Source organism: Rhinolophus hipposideros, assembly GCF_964194185.1.
Source record: "Rhinolophus hipposideros genome assembly, chromosome: 12".
Taxonomy (NCBI): domain Eukaryota; kingdom Metazoa; phylum Chordata; class Mammalia; order Chiroptera; family Rhinolophidae; genus Rhinolophus; species Rhinolophus hipposideros.
In genome coordinates, this window is record NC_138058.1 from 63,559,531 (window position 1) to 63,572,698 (window position 13,168).

A 13,168-nucleotide genomic window follows, 5' to 3' on the forward strand; every position below is an offset into this window, starting at 1 on the left:
GACAGATATAATACAACACCAGAAACTCAAATGGGGCTTCTGCGCAGTCTACTTAGACCCAGAAATCATGTTCAATTCCACCTATCCTCCAGGGTATCTTCTCCATCCTCTAGTCATCCCTGTCTGAGAGCTGAAACCAGGCAGAGTGTTGCCTGACTGATCTTGGCTGGGAGCATGGGGGAGAAAACCCAAGGGACTCCAATGTTTCACTGCTCTACACAAGTCCACAAATGACTGCAAACCATGAGTATCCATTTTGAATTTGCAAATACATTTTAGTAAGTGAGTGATTGCAAATGCAGAGTCCCCGAATAATAAGAATGCACTGCAATTGTATGTTTGTTCTTTGCTCAACAAAATGCATCTCATTATGCCCTTTTTGAATATCTCTGCTGACAGCTTTTGCTCTCAAAAGTGTAAACTGACTTCCAACCTCTTCTGCTCTTCATGAATGATTTCTCGCATTTCCTTTTGGCCTATGTGCATGGACACATGAACACAGATGCTCTCTCTCTCTCTCACACACACACACACACACACACACACACACACAGCCATGTAATAGCCATATCATACCTTGTTCTCCGAGGCATAAAAGCCCCATTCAATTATTCATCGGTCCAATACACAAAGCAGCAGGAAATGGGACTGTCAATATCTTCTATATTAAATGCAGTGGAAGTGAAGCATCGCAGTTGTTGTTTAGGACTGAGGTGGGAGGTGGAATAGGAGATACCTGTAAATGGGCATGAGGTTTCTTTTGAGGAGGGGTTGATAGAAATTTTCTAAAATTATATTGTAATGATGGTTGCACTGCTCTACAAATATATTAAACATTCGTGAAGTGTACACTTTAGATGGGTGTCCTGTATGCTATGTAAATTATACCTCAATAAAGCTGTTAATTAAACTAAGTGATGAATCTGCGACACACACACAGGCCTACGGAATAATGGTGGGCTTATTGTTACTGCTCAGGAATTTACTCTCACTGAAGATGCTCTATGTCCAGTGGCCGCGTTCTCGTGTGGCTTTATTATTCACCTGTCACAAGAAAGCTGCCATATTCCACTTGCTGGCATGAGCTGGGAATGTCTATTAACTTGTCAGCGAATGAAAAGGGTGAAGGGTTTTTATCTCTGCAGATGAATTGGAACAGGTGCGGTGTGTCTGCAAGATCGCTAATTAAAACTACTCAGGATTCGTATTTATTTTACACGAAAAAAGGGTCTTACATGCTTTTGAAAGCTGTACGGAAGTATAGCTTTTTAAAATTTGACGATAGAGTCCAGCTTTATTTCTGCTTTATATCACTTTGTGAATGGAACCCTTGCTAGGGCTGTTTTCACGTTTGGATTAATATACTGGTATGTTTTATATTGCACATACACATAGAGCAATTGTAAGCTGTATTTATTCGCAAGAGGAGCTGAATTAGTCTGGGCATGAATCTATGCTTTCAATTTGTACCATTTGTATTTGACTCCATAGAATGACACTAATATATTTTTATACATAATCTTTGGAGAGTCTGCGGCTCTTGCTCTTCCAAACTCTGCATATTTCTTTGTTTGTAGCTCAAGGAAAACGAAATAAGGTATGGAGAGGAAGGAAGGAACAACTCGATAAGTCTGTTATTATACATTCTTGAAAAAGTCTGAATTTGAGTATAAGAGAACTGTATTTGAAGAACTTATGAAATTTTAAACAAGCCACTAAGCCTATCTGTTCCTTAGATACTTAATCTCTTGAAGGCTAGCTCAAATGTCACTTCTTTCACAAAGCTTCTGGAGATCTCTTTCGCTGCAATCAATAGCTCCTACCCTCCCATAGACCCGTGTGTGTCGAGTGTATTATAAGGCATGGCATGGGGGTGTGGGGAAGGCACAGCTTGACAGACAGTGTAATGACATTGTGATGGTTTGGATTCTGAAGTCAGAGTCAGCAGCTGGGACGAAACCCCAGTGTTATCACTTACTAGCTATGGAACCTTGGAGAAGATTCTTTAAATTTCTTGTCTGCAAAACTGGAGGGATGATGGTACTTGCCTCCCTTAGTTTTGTTGTGAGGGTTAAGTGGAAGAAGCCAAGCAAAACTCTTTGAAAAGTGGGAAGAAGTTATTACTTCAGAAACGATGGTTGTTTTTATCATTTATCAGAAAGGCAGTGTAATATAGTGAAAAGAATTTGCAAAAAAAGGAAACTGGAGTTGAGTCTCCACTCCACCAGTTGGTAGCCTGTGACCTGGGAAGATCAGTTAACTATGTGAGTGCCAATCCCTTCACCTGTAATGTTCCCCATCACATATAGGGGTGATAAGGGTCCAACGCAATAGAGTGTGGGAGCATGTTTTCTAAGTGACAAAGCACTGTTTAAGCACTAGACCTTATTTGGAGGAAATTGGGTGTTATAAAAAACATATATATATATATATATAATTTGCAGTCAGACCTGGATTTAATTTCTGGCACATCATTCACTAACTTTGTGGCTTAGTAAATTCCTTGTATCTGTGCGTCAGTTTTCTCCCATCAATGAGGATCAGATTGTTATCAGCACTACATTAAACAATATTTTAGGTACCAGATCCACTATCAAATACGTAGCAGGAATTTCAATCCTTAGCACAGTTTGTTTTGTCATTTATACTTGTGTGTGTTTGATCGCTCGGACTCCAAAACTGCACAGAGCTGGCATGACACATTCCAAAGCCCTGTGAATGAACTCACGCAGTATAGGAAGGTTTTAGCCAAAGCGTTGTGCTGCTGGACAAGTACCATGCTGCAGCTCACCTTCCATGCTTTAGACAGAAAACCAATAGATTCTGGGATAGGTTTCCTTTGTCATACTTGAGGTTTTGTACAGGAATGAAATAAATCAACACATGCAAAAATACTTTGACAATTCCCAAGCCCTTTACTATAAAAACTTTTTTTTTTTTTTTTTTTTTTACAAAGGCTGTTCTTATGTCAGGACCCTCTACTCCTGCCTGTTACCTGGCTTGCCCTGCACTTTTCTTCAGCCTGGCCAACAACTGGAGTGACATGTGGCGTCATAAATGGAATGCCATGGCATTGTGTGGGTCATGGCAGGAACGAGCAGTCAGTCTCCTCCTTTATCTCGAAAGAAGAATGGCATCTGTATTCCAGCAGGCTTGCTAGTGTAACCACTAGCCCACCAGCTTTTATGGAGTTTTGAGTTTAAGATTATCAGTGCCACTCCTTGCTCCTCAGCCATTGAGAAGCAGTAGAAAAGCAATGAGAAATGCAAAGCCAAGCCTTGCCTTGAAATGGTTCCTACTGGAGTCCATAGGTTCTGCCTGGTATCTGCCTGCACTTCACAGACTTGGGAAGCAGAATGGAATGCAGAAAGAATGATCAGGGGACTTGTAATTTGACTTTGAATAGAGGAATAAGAATGAAGATGCAAATCATATGCCAATCATGAAAATATTTAGTTTTTCTTCATAATTTCCATGACCACAGGCAGCAACTGAGAGGTCTTGACTAACAGTGGAATATCCCTGAGCCAAACACAAAGTAACTACTGGTGGCCTCCTATAAGCAGTTCTGGGAAAAAAAAAAAAAAGTATCTCTGTGTTTCTGATAGATGCCCCAGGGTTATTCATCTTTCTAGAGCCTTCACCATGCCAGATCTTCCAGTGACCCACAGCCCTACCTTTCAACACTCAGAGGAAAGTGGAAACAAATGGAAGACTCATTAAACAGTAACGGAAACGCTTCAGTCAAGTGCCTCTTTGTCTATGTGTCTTGATCCCAGCCAATCAGACCACTGACTGATGTTCATTGACTGAAAAGTGAAATAAGAATCAAAAGGTAAGAAAAGAAAAGGAAGAAAGAAAAAAACAAAGAAAGAAAAGGACAAGAAAATTACTACACTCAGTAATATATAAGAATCATGCAGTTAATTCAAACTCAACTCATGAACCCACATCTTTCTGGAGGAAGATACCTGGATCATTTTCAAAGTCTTGCTTATATGTGCCCACCTGAAGCAGTGTTATAAATATCCCCTGATGCACATTTTTGAGCAGTTGGCCAGCCCCATGGAGTTTCAAACATTAAACATTAATTTCCCCACTTTCTGGCTTTGTTCTACTCTGTGTCCTCTCTTTGCTGTCACTCTCAAGGCAGAAAGAAGCCGGGTTCTGAGTTGCTCTGTGGAAAGACAAAAGAATTTCCACAGCTTGCAGCTTATTCCATCCAGGGAAGCAGCACAGACTTCAGGTGCTTGGGGAAGCCATCTGTAGCTCTCGAGGCGGTGAAACTAGGCTGAGAACCCTGTGCTTCCTGGCCTCTCTGCTTCCAGCTGGAAAGACCAGTGAAGAAGCCGATCTCACAGCACTCTCTCAAAAATTGCCTCTATCCATCCCATCTGGTGTTTTTCAGTGATGGAGAGTCCCTGAAACGGCCCAGAAACAGAGAAATGGGCTGCCAGGGTTTTCCCCCAGAGAAACATCCGAGACTTGTATTTTCCAGGTAAATCATGAAATGCTTGCCTCATACCTGCCATGCGCAGGTGACCTGAGCCTAAGGCCAGAAAGGGGCTCAGTCACAGGTCTGAGCAGGGTGGGTAAGGAGGGATTGTCACAGGTGTACCAGAAGAAGAGAAGCTGAAAGACACGGAGCTGCTTTTGAAGTATGCAAAGCATAGAACAAACTCTGCTCCATGAAATCACAAAACAAAACAGAAACTTTTTGCTGAAAATCTGGATGGAGTCAGACTGAGATGAAATAGAAATCTCAAAGGTGTACAAAAAGAAAGTCTAATAATGGCCTGGGGAATGTGAAAAAGAAATGGAGAGGAGCTGAAGAGAGAGAAAGGAAAGGGAGCAGGAAGGGAGGGAGCTGTATTCACCCTGCCTAGCGCTTTCTCTGGAGAACAGGGGACCTTCATCTCCCTGCTGACTACGGTATTTATCAAGGCACATGGGAGAGCAAAGGCACAGTGTGCTCTTTGTGTTTTTTCATCCCTTTTTTCAGTGCATGCCAACTGTACCAAAGCCTCTGTGTGGCATGCTGACAATGCCCTGTACCCTTCTTTCATCCGGCCTGTTCTCCAGACTTGTCATCATTTCTCATCCCCAAGTCTTGGGTCCTTTTCATCTTTTCTCAGAAACGATTATCTTCAGACCTGTTATGTGAAAAGCTATGACATAGCACATAATAGCCAAGCTCTTTCAAATGGACCTCCTTGAAAAATTCTTGTTAATATTAGATGGGGACCTTCTGGATTAATGTTTGTTCTATATTGTTATCACAAGATGAGTAAAAAGGCACCTCCAGAGGCACTTACCTGTAAAACCCAGGGAAAAGAGGAAAGTAGAAATCTGAGAGGGGATGTGAAATTCCAATATAATCCAGTTTATGCATTTTTAGAGACTAAATATTCATTTTTCTTGTTCGTAAATAATTTATATGTAACTGACTTCTAATAATGACTTAGGATGTCTTACAAAAATACCTTGTTCAGCAATAGGCACAGACAATTAGAATAACAAAGAGTGTGAAGGATATAAATACACCAAAAATCTGAACTATTATACCATGTTTCTCCAAAAATAAGACCAGTTCTTATATTATATTTTTGCTGCAAAAGACGCACTAGGGCTTATGTTCAGGAGATGGCATCCTGAAAAATAATTCTAGGGCTTATTTTCCAGTTAGGTCTTATTTTCGGGGAAACACAGTAGTAACATTACAGTTCATTTAGCTTCCAGGTAGCCAAAACAAAAGTATTATAGGACATTTAATTATTAATAGTTGAGAAAAAAGGCATAAAGATTAATCAAGGGGAACACATATTTTTCTAAAATTGACTTCAATATGTTTAGATACCTTTAGTTAGATAAATAAGCATGGTAACTGAGAAAAGTCATGGGACTTTTGCACGGGGTGGGGCTTTGAGATCCACTTATCACTTCAGACTTACGCCTCAAAAGTCTGTGCATGTATGTAAAGGCTCTCAAAACAGTGGTGTCCTCCAGCTGGAGCAAATTGTCTCAGAATTAGCACTGAGATTTTTGAATCATGCCCGCTTTTCCCATTTCCCAGAAAATTCAGATTCAAAGGGTGTAGCAGTAAAGGATCAGTTCTCAGGAATATAATTGAAATAAACCTTCCTCTTCTATTCTCCTCCCTAGTGGAGAATTTGCTGGAGCCAGAGGGAAAAGCAGAGAGAAGGTAGCAGGCACTGGGGATAGCCTTGTTGTTCCTTAGATTGGGCAGGTGTGATTTCTGGGATATGTCTGATTTTAGCTTTCTTAGGATACTTTCCAATATAACCCATATCTTGGGTGTGTTCTGTCCCATTAAGGTGTGGAATCTTCTAGTTTCTACCTCATTGCCCTGAGCACTGAAAAAAAAAAAAAGTCTTGTTTTCAGTTATACATTGCTAGTTTGACTCAAAATGTTCTTCTACAGAATCAAAAAATTGAAGAGGCTTCTTCTTTCTTTAAACGGTCCTTTGTGATTAGTCTTCTTGGTTCTCATGGCTTGAGTTGTGGATTTGGTGACGCTCCATCCCTTCTCTTCAGGCGGTAGTGCAGCCCTGGAAACCTGATCCTGCAACCTGGAACCCATGAGAAAGCATGTGGCCACAGCCATTCAGGCTAAAATTTAATGATAGTCATATGTTGATGTTTACTAAGGGCCAAGAATATATAATTTCACCAACCAACTCTATAAAACAGGCATTATTCTCTTCTTAGTTTTACAGATGAGTTAACTAAGGTGAGGAGAAGGGAAGGAAGTTTTCCATGTATCATGTACCAGTTAGATGACAAAGTACACTCTGGACACAGCCATAGATCTTTCCAACAGTTCGTATTAGACTGAACGTGGGCCACTCCATGTATCCCTAAAATCATGTTCCAATCTATCCCCTTCAAAATTTTACACCGGATAGAACTTATTTCAGAAAGTAATTTCAAGCAAGGTCAATTTCACACCGGATAGAACTTATTTCGGAAAGTAATTTCAAGCAAGGTCAAGGGCATTGCCAAATTTGAGACCGTGTTCTAAGAATAGCCACACAGATCATCAAAGTAAGGGAGGGCCCTGCTCCTGGAGTTCATTTCTCAACTTGAGAGTATCTGTAGTTATAGTTCTGCTGCTGGAGCCGCATGGACCTTGAGGCCACGTTGTCCATATTCAACTCCTGCTCTGCCATTTAACAGCTGTGTTATTTTCCCCAAGTTATTTAATGATACCTCTATGTCTCAGTTTCCTTTTCTATAAAAAGGAAATGACTGTAGTGCCTCTTAGAGGTTTCCTGGGGGAATTAAATGTGTTTTTACTGGTAATGTCTTTCAGAAAGTACCCAGCTGAGAGCAAGCACTCAGTGAGCTAGTTATCATGATTCTCAGTGTTCTTTTTCATTGAAATTAATATTTTTTAACCTTCTTTGGATATCACACTAACCATGCTCTTTTTCTCAAGAATATGCATTTTAGGGTGGGGCCAGTGAGTCCAGTGCTACTTGAGGCAATATCAAAGACAGCCTCTCTTCCAAGGGGAAAAACAAAATGCAAGCCAGGACTAGCTATAAAGGAAAACTCTATCTTTGTACTTCCCCTCCAAGCCTCTCTGTGGCTTTTGGCTCATAACTCAGGGCATCTAAATATGGGACACTTTTTTTCTGGCTCAATCTTGCTCTCTTTCTCTCCCTCTCTCAACAAACACAGAATTTCTTAAGATATTTTTCCTTTCCACATCATATCCTCCTGTTTTTTGTGTTCTCAATTTTAAATGTAAAAGACTACCTATGCTGGGAATTGTTCAGTGATGTTGATTTATGAGACTTATGCAAAAAAGACTGTCTTACTGATGCACATATCTATTTGGCAAGGCAGCAGTGATTTATAAAAAGACAGTCTAGTGACACTCATATAAAGGCAGCTTTCATGTGGCAAGTGTAAAGGCAAAAAGAAAACCTACTACAAGTTGAATGACAAAATCTTTTGCTATTTTAAGAGCAGTATAAATGCCACCCTTGCTTCAACTCAAAGTTTATCCATGCAGAGCATGCCATCTCATATTGTGTGTCCAAGGTGAGCTTATGCCCTGTTTCCCTGAAAATGAGACCTAGCCGAACAATTAGCTCCAATGTGTCTTTTGGAGCAAAAATTAATGCAAGATCTGGTCTTACATTACATTATATTATATAAGACTGGGTCTTAGATTATAGTAAAATGAGACAAGGTCTTCTATTAATTTTTGCTTCAAAAGACACATTAAAGCTGATGGTCCGGCTAGGTCTTATTTTCAGGGAAACATGGTAGTAACTCTTCTTGAACTCAGAAGCTCAGTGTCAGGTCACTTTGGCCTCTTTTTGTGTCATCACTTTATGAGGCTGTCATCCATGAACTTCTCTAAACTTCATGGAAGCTCTATACATTTCATAGGTTTTTTTCATCTAGATGACCCACTGGCGAAATGGTATATGATATCAAATTTCTTCTATTTGTCCTAGAAGAATGTATTCTGCATTTCATAAGATATATTCTATGAAAATTCAACTTGGGAAATTGGACTACACTCATCAGATTTTCTGGACTATTTTCCTATGTGCAAGCCTCAAGAATTATTGGTATGATTTTACATTGAAGCTCTTCATTACTTCTCTCAAGTCAGCTATCATCCTGCAGCTCTCATCCTGCAGTGGTCATCCTGCAACTCAGTGTAGTATACCACAGACAGGAATCCAGCCATGTCTCCTGACCCTTCCCTGGCAGCACCCAAGCTTTCAGACAGAATGGCTGCAGCAGCAAACACTGTCGATGGTGAATGACCAAACCCTTTCCGTGACTGCAGAACCTCACACCTATGAATGGAAGTACACTGTCCAAATGCTTCAAAGAAGCAGCAATTGTAGTACATACAACTAATCCTTAGGGTAAGATGTGTCTGTGTAATAGACTGATTGGCGAAAACTATTTTGTAATAAACATATACACTGACAATTTATAGAAAGAAAGAGAAAATCAATAGTACCTACTTATCATATCTTCAGTGGGTCTACAGATCACAAATTTTAACAGAGCAGAAATGAGACAATGACTGGTTTAACTCTTAGACGTTTTGAGAATCTTCCTAGAATAGCTTTTGTAGAAGGCGATAGGCACCAACAAAATCAGAGACTCTACGCTCTGTTTGCAACCAACTTTTCCCCAGACTGAGTCAGCAAAGTAGAGGATGACCTCTGTCTTGAGAAGGAAGCTGCCCAACGTGGTAAGTGAGAGATATGACTGTGTGAGAGGCTGATTGAGTGAAAATGCTTTTCAGGGAACAGAAGCACTAGCCATTTCCACATAGAATGGAAATTTTCTTTCCTTCCAAAAAAGGAAAACAGTAGGTGAGAGTAGGTGAATTGCAGAGAGAGAAGAGCAGATAAATGGAAAGCAAAGGAATTGAGAAGGTGAGGTTGAGGAAGGAAAAGTGGATTCTAGTCAGGGTAAGAAAAGCAGACAGGAGAAAGCCTAGAGAAGAACTGGTAGATGGTAAAAAAATAATAATAATAAATAAATAAATAAATAAAGGTAAAAGAGAATATATATATACATATATACATATATGTATATGTATATATTAGTAGTGCTATAAGAGGCTTATGAGAAGTAGTGAGATTAGCATATTTAATTTCTCAATGTAACAAATATTTTCCCATCCTTCTATGGCAGCCTCTGGAAATGGAGAGTTGAAAAATGCACAGACCCTGCCCTCCAGAAGCTTACATTCCAGTAGAGGTGATGTTTAATAAATAGGCAGTGCAATACTGTGTAACTAAGTACCATAGAATTAAACTCAGGGTTCAAACAGAACATAGGAGGTGACACCTCTGCTAACCAGGGAGACAAAAGTAGCAAAGGAAGTTGAAGAAAGCTTTTCTGGTATGCTAATGCATGACTTTCATACTGAAGGATAAATGAGACTTAACAGTGTGAGAGAAAATTGGAAAAGTTGTACTTGACAGGGCAAAGAGCAGATGCAAATGCAGAGACGACAGAGCCATAAATGGAAGGTCAAGGAACTCACCGCCAGGTGTTTGTGTGACCAAGGCTGAAGGTGTGAGTGGAGAGCACTCACATGTGAATCACAGACCAGGGTCCTTGCATCAGCTCTGCCACTGGCAAACTGGAAATTGAGCCAAGACTTGACTTCTCTGGGTCTCCGTTTTATTTCTGATAAAAATGATACTGTTGAAGTAAGTGACGTCTAAGACCGATATGTAGCTACCCGACATTATAAAAGGTCAAAGTTTAAGAGTTTTCAGAGGAGAGCTGGAGTTCCGGCAGCACTTGTTAATTAACTGTTCGAGCAAAGAGAGTAAAGAAGGATACTGTATCCTGATTAAAGAAGAGACTCAAAGGCTTTTCAGGCCATTCCTCCCCCCAAGTCCTGACACTCAGCATCTCTTGTCTCCCTTCTTGAAAGAGTTGTGATTGGGAGCTCATTACCACTTGAGGCAGCCTTTTTCAGTGGAAGGCCACTTTAGTGTTTGGAAAATGCTCCCTTAGACTGTGCTGAAAGATTGTAGGTGAGGACTGAGTGTCACTGTAGCATCTTGAAACTGCTGCACGGATGAGTGAGAGATGGGACTGCGTGAAGGACTGACTGCAGAAAGCTGAAGCATAGGACATCAGCACCTCAAAGGAACAAAGACACAGCAAGAGTGAGCGAGCATAAATTAGACAGAGAGGAGAGGACAGAATGTTAGGAAATGGAAACAGAAAGGCAGTTGAGAATCTGATGTTCAGAAAAGAAGAGGGGACTCCAATTAGGGTTAGGGTCGCCAAGAGAATAAAGCCTAGACAAGAATTGGTGGATGGGAAGAAACCAAGGTGAAGAAGAATGTACTTTTTTTACCCATAAAGTTCAGTAGTGCTTTTAGAATTGCAAATATGCATTTAAATTTAATAATACAATTATGGTATATTAAATGTCAAATGACTGTTACAGAAAAGCACTTAAAATTAATACATATGCATGAGATAAATCCTGTCTGGTTGTCAAGGTCTGAATTCAAAGTTATATAAGCTAGGCTTTTGCACTGAATTTTCTTACAGCTTAAGGTTGCAGAGATCAATGAATTTCATTGGTATTTAGCAAAGAAGCATGAGTAAAGCTTGATTCAAACTGAGAGAAAATGTGGGGTGTCCAGGCAGTGAGCAGCAAAGGCCAAAAGCTGTTCAAATCTAAAGTAAAATTGAAGGTAGTAGGTCTTCATCACTTTTGTCAACATCAGCGTCATCGTTATCACCCTGTTGATTGCTGTTGACAAATTGGTTGTTGAGGTACCTATGCATAGTTCTGTATTATCAAGGAGTCCTTCCCTCATCCCTTCCCTTCCTTCCTCTCTCCCTCCCTCCCTCCCTTCCTTCCTTCTTTCCTTCCTTCTTTCCTTCCTTCCTTCCTTCCTTCCTTCCTTCCTTCCTTCCTTCCTTCCTTCCTTCCTTCTTTCCTTCCTTCCATCCTTCATTCTGTCCTTCCTTTTTTTCCATTCTTCCTACTTTCCTTCCTTTTTATCTTTTACTGAAAAACCAATTATAATGTTAAATTTAATTTTAATTAATTACATATGTGTAGTTTTAATTATAAAGATAGGCAATAAACATATATCCAGGAAAGAGTAGGATTTTCCTGTCATCATCTATATGTCCTCCACCAAGTTCACTTTTTAAAAGTAACCACTTTGTCCTTCAAAATATTTCCCTTCAAGGAAACATTTTTATAACAAATTTGTAGAATTCTTCTAGAGGGCCCAGAGAATAAGCAGTTTGTTTAGATATGACAAGCATATTTCACACATGTGTATTCTGTGCAGATAGGAGCTCTGAGAGAGGGTCATCACATCCTCAGGATGGGAGGCAGATATCCTAAAAGTCACTTTGCGCTCTAAAAGGTGAGTTCAAACATGTGGTTAAACATAGTAGGCTGAACAAAGGTATTTACATTTCCTCTGTTCTGAAATGCCAACACAGTCAGTAAATGGATATTTTTTTAAAGGCATAAACTCACAAAGACAAAGAGTGACAAAACAACAGCAGCACAATTTTAGAAACTGAAAAACAGACAGGGATAACTGACTAATAAGATGGTAAACACCTCAAATCTACGCCAGTAATGAGGAAAGTTTAGAGTGGGCTGATTTACACCAGCAACACCCAGAAAAACTAAATGTTCAGGTACTAAACAGTTATAAAAGTGAGGGTACATTTGCATTTTTAAATAACAGAACTGGTTGAAAATGTTTGAGGGTTTATTGGTGTAGCAGACTGAACTAAAAACATACATATGTGAGAATTTAAAATTTCCCCAAATTTGACTCTATCACCCCAGTGCGAAGTCCATTAGTAACCAAGCACCACTCTTCCATTATGAGATTCCATCAGCATATTAGTAATTTGGGGATATGTTAAAATACATAATAATAAAAAGACAAAGTGTTAGGTAATAAAAAGACAGTAAAATAAGAGGATCAGTCGGAAAGTACAAAAAGAGAGAAGAGAAAAAATGGAAAGAAAATTATCAAAGAAATAAATGAAGAAAAATTTCCAAACCTGAAGAACATTGAGTTCTAGATTAACAGGGGTTGTCAATTGTACCAAAGGGGCTGAAAAAAATGATCCAATTCAAGGCACTTCAGCCTTTTCTAGCATGTCAGGCCTTATGAATTCAGAGTTACCTTGCCCTCAGCCAACAGCTCGATCCTGTAGAATCCCCTGCTCATTTTGGCTTCTCTTATCGAATGGACTGTCATGCTATCAAATGAGTAGCTGTTGGAGAAACCCATCAGAAACCCAGTGGCCATTTTTCTACTTCTTTCTTCACATATATAGATACTGGGTAGGTGGTGTAGCTCTGATTTTGTTCTACCACTTATATTTGGGGTTCACAGGGAATTATCTTGTTACCTCGTTTAGTTGTAAATGTTGTTGATGGGTCTTTGGTTTGACATTCTCAGTTCTTTGTTTTTATGAGATAGTTTAAAGGGATACAAAAAGTATATTATGGCTCCTACTGTCTCAGAATCTTCTTTTTGTAGATTTTTGAACTCTTAAAGACTATACATATATAAATCAACAACTTAAAACAACACTCATTTATGAGCTAGTAGTTCTGTAGGTCAGAAGTTTGACACAGCATGCC